Consider the following 8,421-nt stretch of genomic DNA (forward strand, 5'->3'; position numbering starts at 1 on the left):
CCATTTGGAATTGTTTATCCAATCAGGGAGTTCATTCTTGAGAAAGACTATTTCTTCTTCAGAAGATAGAAATGTTGACACTGGGAGACAGCTCTAGCATTGAAATACTGGGAACATTTAGAGATAAAACTGACCTCTAGAGTCAACGTTGTCATCCCACTCTTTCAGTGACAGGCAAGTAGATCCCAGGGGTTCACTGGCCATCCAGCCTATCCAAATTGGCAAGTTCCAGGCCAGTGAAACTGTCTCAGGAAGAAAAGAAAAAAAAAAAAAAAAAGTACCTGTCCTTAGGGGAATTGCAAGTGTAGCTGCTGTGTCACAAATGTATCAGTAGGTGAAAGAGAGGAGAAGGGCTATTCAACACTCTGACTTATGAACCTGTGAACATCTGAATGATTAGTAGCCTAACACTCCCTGGAAAAAACAAGCCTGAGATGACCACCAGTCCGGCACCACGGGTCCCAGAGAGGGATTCCTGAGACAGGCTCCCAGGATGGTGAGCAAGCTGGGGCCATGTGGCCTGGTGGGAGCAAACCAAAAACTAAAAAATCCCTCTCCTTGGACCTTGGACCCTGGGGAGGTGGGCTCCCAGGACAGATGACCCCTACATGTGGGTGGCTGGAGTGAAAAGCAAGCCCAAGATGACCACCAGTCCAATGACATAGGGACTGGATAAGAAGCTAGCCTGAGTTGACCACCAACCTGGGGTCATGTCTGAGATGACCCCTGCCGGGTGCCATAAAGCACGAATGGGGCATAGCACTCCAAAATGACCCTAGACACTTAGAGACCCCAGACACCACCAGTAGGAGCAAGTAAGTAGAGGAGAAATGGAAGAGAAAGAGAAACAGAAAGATGTGGGCACAATGTGTCACCACTGCCCATATTTGTAATTTTAGAACAAACAAACAAACAAACGAAGATGGAAGGCTGAAGACATTACTCAGTGGTTAAGTCTACTTCGCTTGCACAGGACCTGAAAAGCTACACCTGTGTGTGTGCACATACACAAAAGTAAAAATATTTTAGGAAATGAACCAAGGTGGATGGAATTCCAAGACTCGGTGAAAACAAGATTGACCTCTGGCTTTTACATGCACGTGTACATTTCACACGCACAAACATGCACACACATACACAAGGGAGATGCTGGGTATTGTGATGCTGTTGTGCTAACATCATACCAAGTACACAGTAGGTCCCACTACATAGCAATGATTCTTCACCTTACCTGTGAGACAGAACCCTTCTCTGCTTTGTCACACTAGGCTGATCCTGATGGAAAGTAGCAACTTTTTAGTAACATGGCTGAATCCATTAGTCAGGGTCCTCTAAAGAAATAGAACTACTAGAGTGAATCTATATACAAGGAGGATTTATTAGAGTGGATTACAGGCTGTGGTCCAGCTAGTCCAACAGTGGCTGTCTACCAATGGTAAAGTCCAAGAATCCAGTACTTTTTCAATCTACCATGCTGTATATCTCAGCTCATCTTCGATATATGCTAAAATCCAAAAGAAGTAGTCTCTAATGCCAGTGAAGGAATGGACTTGTCAGAGAGGGAGTGAAGGCAAGCAGGCAAGATATGGTGTACCCAGCCAATTGGGTTTTAGTTCAGATCAGTCAAGTTGACAACCAAGAATGGCCGCCATTGAACTTCTTGTCTTGTGCATAAACTCTGCCTTCCCGCTATTTTTTAAAAAGCCAGATAAAGGGAAACCTAATACCTGACTGGAAAGCTAGTGTGTGATGGTTTGGATGACTGCCCCCTATACTCTCTGGCACTTGCAAAGCTTGCCTGGTGATGGCACTGTTTAGGAAAGTTTAGAAGACATGGTATTACTAAAGGAAAGGCGTCACTCAAAGCTGACATTGAAAGCATAAAGACTGGCACCAGTTCTAGTGTGCTGTGCCTTTCCTGCTTCCTGCTTGTAGTTGAGGCTGGGAACTCTCAACTGCTGTTGCCATGTCTGCCTCCTGCTGCCACAATCTCCTACCATGATGGACTCTTATCCCTCTGGAAGTATAGGCCCAAATAAGCCCTTCCTTTATGTAAGTGAGCGCCAGAACACAGTCAAAAGAATGGTGCATGATGATCAGTGCCTTGAGGAATTGTGGGAAAAGGCAGAGGGCTTTCTACCTCAGGTGCATCTTGTTTCCTCGATGGTTCTGGGATGTGATTTCATGCGTCCTGCAACAAACATTTACATTCAGTTTATAAGATGTGTTTATTCTTGTTTGATGTCAGAACATAGCCATAGAGCCCAATCTGTCTGTATACTCTGAATCTGGATATGGCCTTCTGCCTTGCTTTCGTCCTTTCCCAGATATAATCTATTATAGTATGTACCAGGTAGTTGTGTTTAAATTGGTCTGCCCTAAGAAAGTTCTGAGGAAGGGCTGTTCTATTAATATTTTGTATGTGTTTACCAGCATTTATTTACGTGTTTTTCTGAACTCTAACAGCCTTCCTTTGATCATTGCTCTCTTTGTTACATGTGTGTATAGAAAGTAAAGGCTGTCTAGAGCATTAGGCTCTAGCCCTCCCCATTCTATGAGGTTCTCAGATCCCAGGTCCAGCAGACAAGATCTGCACAGGTCAGCAGAAAAGTCAACAATGAGCACAATGAGACCACCAAATAGGACAACTCCAGTGGTGGAAAGAAGTTTATTGTGGGACCAGCTACTGGGCAGTCTCAGGAGAGCAGAGCAGTAGCCCAGCCAGGGAGAGCAAGTAGGCTTTATAGGGCTCCTCAAGGCTTAAGGCAAATAGATCCCTTCTTCTAGAGAGACTTTTTTTCTGTCTTGGATGAAAACAGGCCAGAAGGGGTCTGTGCCTGTGGTGAGCAGGCCAGTTTATGGGCAGCAGATGTCCTTTTGCCTGAGGCAGATGGTGGTTTAGGGAGGAATGAGGAAACGGCAGTTAGCTAGTAACACGAGGTCCCAGAGTCACAGGGTCTCTGAGAAATGTGTTTCTGTTTCCTCATGGCACCTGACCCAGCTAAGCTCTGGTAGCCATTCCAGGGTATTGGCAGCTGCACTGCCATCTTAGGGGCCTGCTTGGTGATCTAACACTTCTACAGGTCGTCTTGGCCTCAGCGTTTTAGCACAGCAATGGAAAAGAAATAGAACACAATGTGTATACATACACTTGCCCTTACAGATACTCAAGCTGAGACCAGTTACATTAGTTACTTTGATGTCTGCTGTGACAATATTCTTGATAAAAGCAACTTGGGAAGGGGAAGGGAGGGGAGGGATTACCTAAACTCATTTTGAGGGTTCAGTTTGTCATGATGGGAAGTCACAGGAACACGAGCATGAGGCAGCTGACCACTTTATGTTCGGTCAGGAAGAGAAGCATGGTGCTCAGATCACTTCTTTGTATCAGTGAGACTGCAGACTCATATGCAGGGGCCACCCACGTTCAATTAGCCCTTCCCACCCCATTTTACCCCGTCTAGAAAATCACCCACAGATATGTCCCCAGGTGAGTCTTCTCAGTCATTCCAAGTTCAATCTAGTTGATGGTGAAGATTACTCACAGTCAGGTCTTTGCTGAAGAAAAATATGGTTAAACTCAGCCATTCCAAAGCAGCAACAAACTTACAGAGAACAACGTTCTCACGGGTTAGATCAAATAAGACAAGTGTGACATAACGAAGGATTTTTTTCCTTCTCTGCTTCTCTGTGTGTCCTAAAAAGTGTCCCCAGGGGGTAGTCCCTCCATGTAGCTCCCCAACTCTTCCAGACTGGAGCTGCCCAGTTCATGCATGACTCTCTGTGCAAACAAGCTCTCTCAAATGTTGCGGTGTCTCCGTTTGGTTTGTAACACAGAATTCACACACCCTTCCACTTCACTGAGACTTCCAAGGCTTGGTTGTGCCATCTTGATTCTGTCTGGCTTGATGCTGCACAGCTTTCATTTCTCCATCCATTTAATACAGTCTGGGACCTTGAAATGATAGAGTACAGGAAGTCTTGAGGGGGTTGTTTTCTCTGTCAGTTAAAAAATTAAAAGCAGGAAAACATCTGAAACACAATGGGTAGCAGCAGAGAAATCTCAAGCACCGAAAACAAAATCAGCAGTTACAGGGAGGCATTCATTGTGGGTGAGAAAACATGCACACAGCAGACATATGAGAAAAGACCCTCTGCGAAGGAGAGGGGGATTAAGCCAAAACTCCAGCCCCTTGAGGGCTGGGGCTTTCAAAGCTTCTGAAGAGTCCTCCTCCCCTACCTTAAGGCTGCTCAGTGTGAAGACAGGCTGGTTGGTTGGTGTTTCAGATTTGTCCTGTTCTGGCCTTGATCCCTCAGCAGGGGCTACCAGTGGGGGAACAAAGCTGCCAGGCTTTTGTCTCAGCCAGGGGGTTCAGAAAGAAGCTGCCCATCTTGGAAACGCACCCCGTCTAGCTAAGGCCCCCTCCCCATCTGCCTACAGGGAGTTTCTTTGACTCCTGGTCTCTTATATTGAATTCCCTTCCTACAGAAGAAGGAAAAGATTTCCATATTCCCCACTGTTATAATATTGATTATGAATCCACTTCGACATATTTAGTATGAGAAAGGAAGTTTATTGGGAGAGAGAGAAGAGGGGCTCCCCAAAGAGACAGAGAGGGGGAGAGAAACCAAGGCAGTTAGAGAGAGAGAGAGAGAGAGAGAGAGAGAGATTGCTGACAGGTCCTTAAATCCTGCGCATCTGGCACAGGTGATGACATAGGACATTGTCAGGACCCTAACATCCCCTGAGGCAGGCCAGTTGAATTGCCTGCACACCAACATAACCCTCACTGAAACCTTTTCAGCTTGAAGTGCATAAGGACAAAAAGGACACAGAAATATTTTCCATCTTCACTTCTATCCAATGAAATTACCCTTTATAAGGTGCTGTGCTAAGTTAATTGTTTTTCTTTAGCATAATAAAGACTTGAGTTTCAGCTCTCAGGAAAAGCTAACAGGCAAGAGAAGCAGTTTGTGAAATGACACCAGCAAAGGCTGACGGTGAAGAGTAGAGGCACCGGGGAGGGAAGAAACCTGAAGCACAGCATTAACTTCAGGCTCCGTTTTGGAGTAACAATTAATCAAAGGCACACTGAGCATCCATTTTCCTGTGATTATTATTCGCTCAGCCACAAGGCTGTGTTCCAGGGTGATCTTGAATGGAGATATTGTACAAGTCCAGTTTGGAGAGAAACTGGTTGCTATCAACTTTGACCACAACAGATGTAAAATAACGGCTTCCAGTATTCTTTGGGAAACTTTTGAGTTCCTTTTCCTGGAAACTAGAAAAAGGCATCTTTTTTTTTTCACTGCTGTGATTTTCTTTGCTTGGAGCTTATACGGTTTCCACTCAGCCTGGTCTAGAGAAAAAAGCTTTCTCCTGGGCAGCTATTAGCAATGCTAAGGATAGGGAGGTCTCAGAAGCGGCATAAAGGAATTCTATGGCGGTGCCTGCTATACGTTTGCTTTTGTGTCTGCTTCACGTTTGCTTTTGTGCCTGCTTCCTAGGGTAAACTCATTCAAACCCAAGCTCTTGAAATGATTAGGAGGCAGATACAGGGGCTAATATGGGATCTTAAAGCTGCTTGAATTCAATAATAACACAAGAAGAACTTTAAAAGAGAAAAAAATTAAATATTAAAAAATATGGAGTGGTTCCTTAAACAAATAAACTACTTTATTAAGGATCTGCCTTAATAAAATGGTTGACAGCTTCCCCTCCTCTTCCTGGCTCTGGCAGGAGCAACAAAGAAGAGGCCAGGTTTGCACAGCTGTTGCCTTAAGAACTGAATAACAAAAGACTGAAACTTTAACCCAAACTTGGAAGGGAGGAGGGAGACAGAAAATCACCAATACCAACGAAGGAAAGACAGTGTCAGAAGTCTTTGTGGAGTCAGGAAAAAGGGTTTTCCAAAGCACTCCAACTAGTGTGCTTCTGAAGGGAGTTGGGGCTCTGAAGTGTCTATCTGAACAGCTGCTGGAGGGAGGTAGAAATGAGGGTCCCTGGGCTCGGGGTGGGGATGGGGGGGTCCATTTCTTCAGAGCTCTGAAGCTGGAGAGCAATTTGGTTCTTTGCTTTGAATGCCTGCCTGGGGTCAAGTGAAGGATAACCTAAAGAGCTTGCCTGCTGCTCTCCCTCCTAACTTCTGGCGTCCTCCTTAGAATGAATCTTCCTCTGTGGAAGAAAGGTGGGCCCTGAAAGAGGCATTCATCCTCCCTTTGCAAATGTTTTCCCAGGCTTAAAAAATTACTAATAAGTCTCTTAAAGAGAGAGAGAGGGAGGGAGGGAGGGAGGGAAAGGAGGAGGTGGGTCAGTAATGAGTGTTTTTAAACAGGAAGTCTCTTGGGAAATACACAAAAGCTACTGTGGAGTATTGATTATTTATAAACTGAAAGACATCAAGGCATCCAGACAATGGAAGCAGTTAAAAAAAAAAAAAAACAATTAGAACATTAAATCAGAAGTAAAAGAAGATGGAGAAAGCACCACTGGGCAAAGCCTCTTGGGGGTAGAGCGGGACAGCGTACCCTTCTTTCGGTGTGGGCAGCCGTCCCATCCTGCCATCCACCCAGGCATGCAGAACTGCAACAGAAATCCGGTCTGAGTAGCTCACATCTTTTTTCCCTCCCATCTGCCCTTGAGCTGCAGTAAGAAGTGGCAGTTTCAGGCGGTCCCGAGCACATTAATGCAGTGGACGTCTTTGGGATACCTTCTAGGTGCTGGGCTCTCCTGAAAGGTCTCAGAATGTAAAAAGAAAAAGAGATAGAAACAGACAATCTCGGTGCAATACAATAGATTCTGGTAGCATTTCTTTCCATAAGCACTATGGGAGGGGGTTGTGAAGCTAGAAAAAGAAACCTTGATGGGAGAGAGGGGAAAGGTGCCAGCCGTACTTCGTGTAACAGTCACACTTGGCTGAGATTTAATGGGCAGGACAATTTTCCACAGAAAAGAAAGAGTACCAAAAGAAGCCATGCATGAAAAAGAACACAGAGAGAGCACAGTGTGTTCAGAAAACTGACACCAAAGAGGGGTTAATGATAAAAATAATTTAGGAGGGACTGGGAAATGGCTCTGGGGGTAAACTGACGGTCACACAAACATGCTGATCCAAGTCCAACACCCCTGAAAGCACAGAAAAGCTGAGCGCTGAAGCTGGAGAGGTAGGTCAGCAGTTGAACGCCCTGGCTGCTCTTCCTTAGGACTCAGGTTCAATTCCCAGCAACGACAGGATGGGTCACAAGCATCTGTAACTCTACTTCCAGAGGATTCAGTGTCCTCCTCTCACCCCTCAGGCGCTTCACACACTTGGTGCACAAACGCACACTCAGACACACACACTGAACAGAAATTTAAAAACTGCGTATTGTGACATACTACACTACAGTGAGACAGGAAGCAGAGACAGACCAGAGAGTCCCCGGAGGTTCGCAGGCCACCCACACTATCATAGATCCAGTGTCCAACACCAGGCATGGTCTCAAACAAGGCAGAAGACGAGGTTGTCCTCTGACCCCCTTGGCTGTGCTATGGTATGTGCTCACTGAGTGAGTGTGAATGTGTGTGTGTAAAAGAGAGAGAGAGAGAGAGAACTTGGAAGTACAAAAGACTTCAGAGGCCCTGAAGGTTTTTGGAGTGACATCCTAGTGGAGACAGAAGACAACTGAGTGATGTAACATGGAGAATAAATTAGAGCTGAACTTAGAAGGAGGCTGTTCAATCAGAGTTTGGGGGCCCCAGACAACTCAGTCAGTACAGTATCAGGGCTGAAGTTCCTGTTCAGATGCATCCTGCACACCTAAGTATCTACTTTTAATTTAAATCAGAGGATGCTAGAATTTGTAGGATGAGCATACCATTGTGAGAAAGAAACGAAGAGACCTTCATGCAAGGATGCAGAATAATGTGATCCAACTCTGTAGACATGGCGTGGCTCAGCCGAGTTGACACATGAAGTTGAGTGTCTCAGAAAACTACTAGTGTCTGTCTAAGAGATTACAGAGGCCAGGACTAAGCCCAGAATAATGGGGGGACAGGGAATGAGGTTTAGGAAAAGAATTGAAAAAGAACAGGGGAAAGAAGAGTGTGAGAACATCAAGGGGTTGAGCCTGAGTAACGACTTGGCATAGAAAAAAACAAAAGAAAACAAAAAACAAAACAAAACAAAACCAAACAAGCAGTTAGATGACCCATTGATGTCTCCCAAATTGAAACACTCCATCCCTTGGGAAATTTCATTAAGACTTAGGAAGTTGAGCAAGTGTCCTTATGGTATGGCTGAGCATCTTTCGGGTATATGCCTAGGAGTGGTATAGCTGGGTGTTGAGGTAGAGCTGTTCCCAGTTTTCTGAGAAAGCGCCAGATTGATTTCCAAAGTGATTGTACAAGTGTACCCTCCCACCAGCATTGGAGGAGGGTTC

The 8,421-nt window shown here is 45.3% G+C and overlaps 1 non-coding gene across 1 annotated transcript; it reads left to right on the forward strand.

Moving 5' to 3' along the window:
* The first annotated feature begins 280 nt into the window (after positions 1 to 280).
* On the forward strand, positions 281 to 412 carry LOC132654435 (small nucleolar RNA SNORA17). Its single transcript, XR_009592084.1, has one exon. It is a non-coding gene; the product is annotated as a small nucleolar RNA SNORA17 (small nucleolar RNA).
* Positions 413 to 8,421: the final 8,009 nt, after the last annotated feature.

The sequence above is a fragment of the Meriones unguiculatus genome, chromosome 5, assembly GCF_030254825.1.
Source record: "Meriones unguiculatus strain TT.TT164.6M chromosome 5, Bangor_MerUng_6.1, whole genome shotgun sequence".
NCBI classification, from domain to species: domain Eukaryota; kingdom Metazoa; phylum Chordata; class Mammalia; order Rodentia; family Muridae; genus Meriones; species Meriones unguiculatus.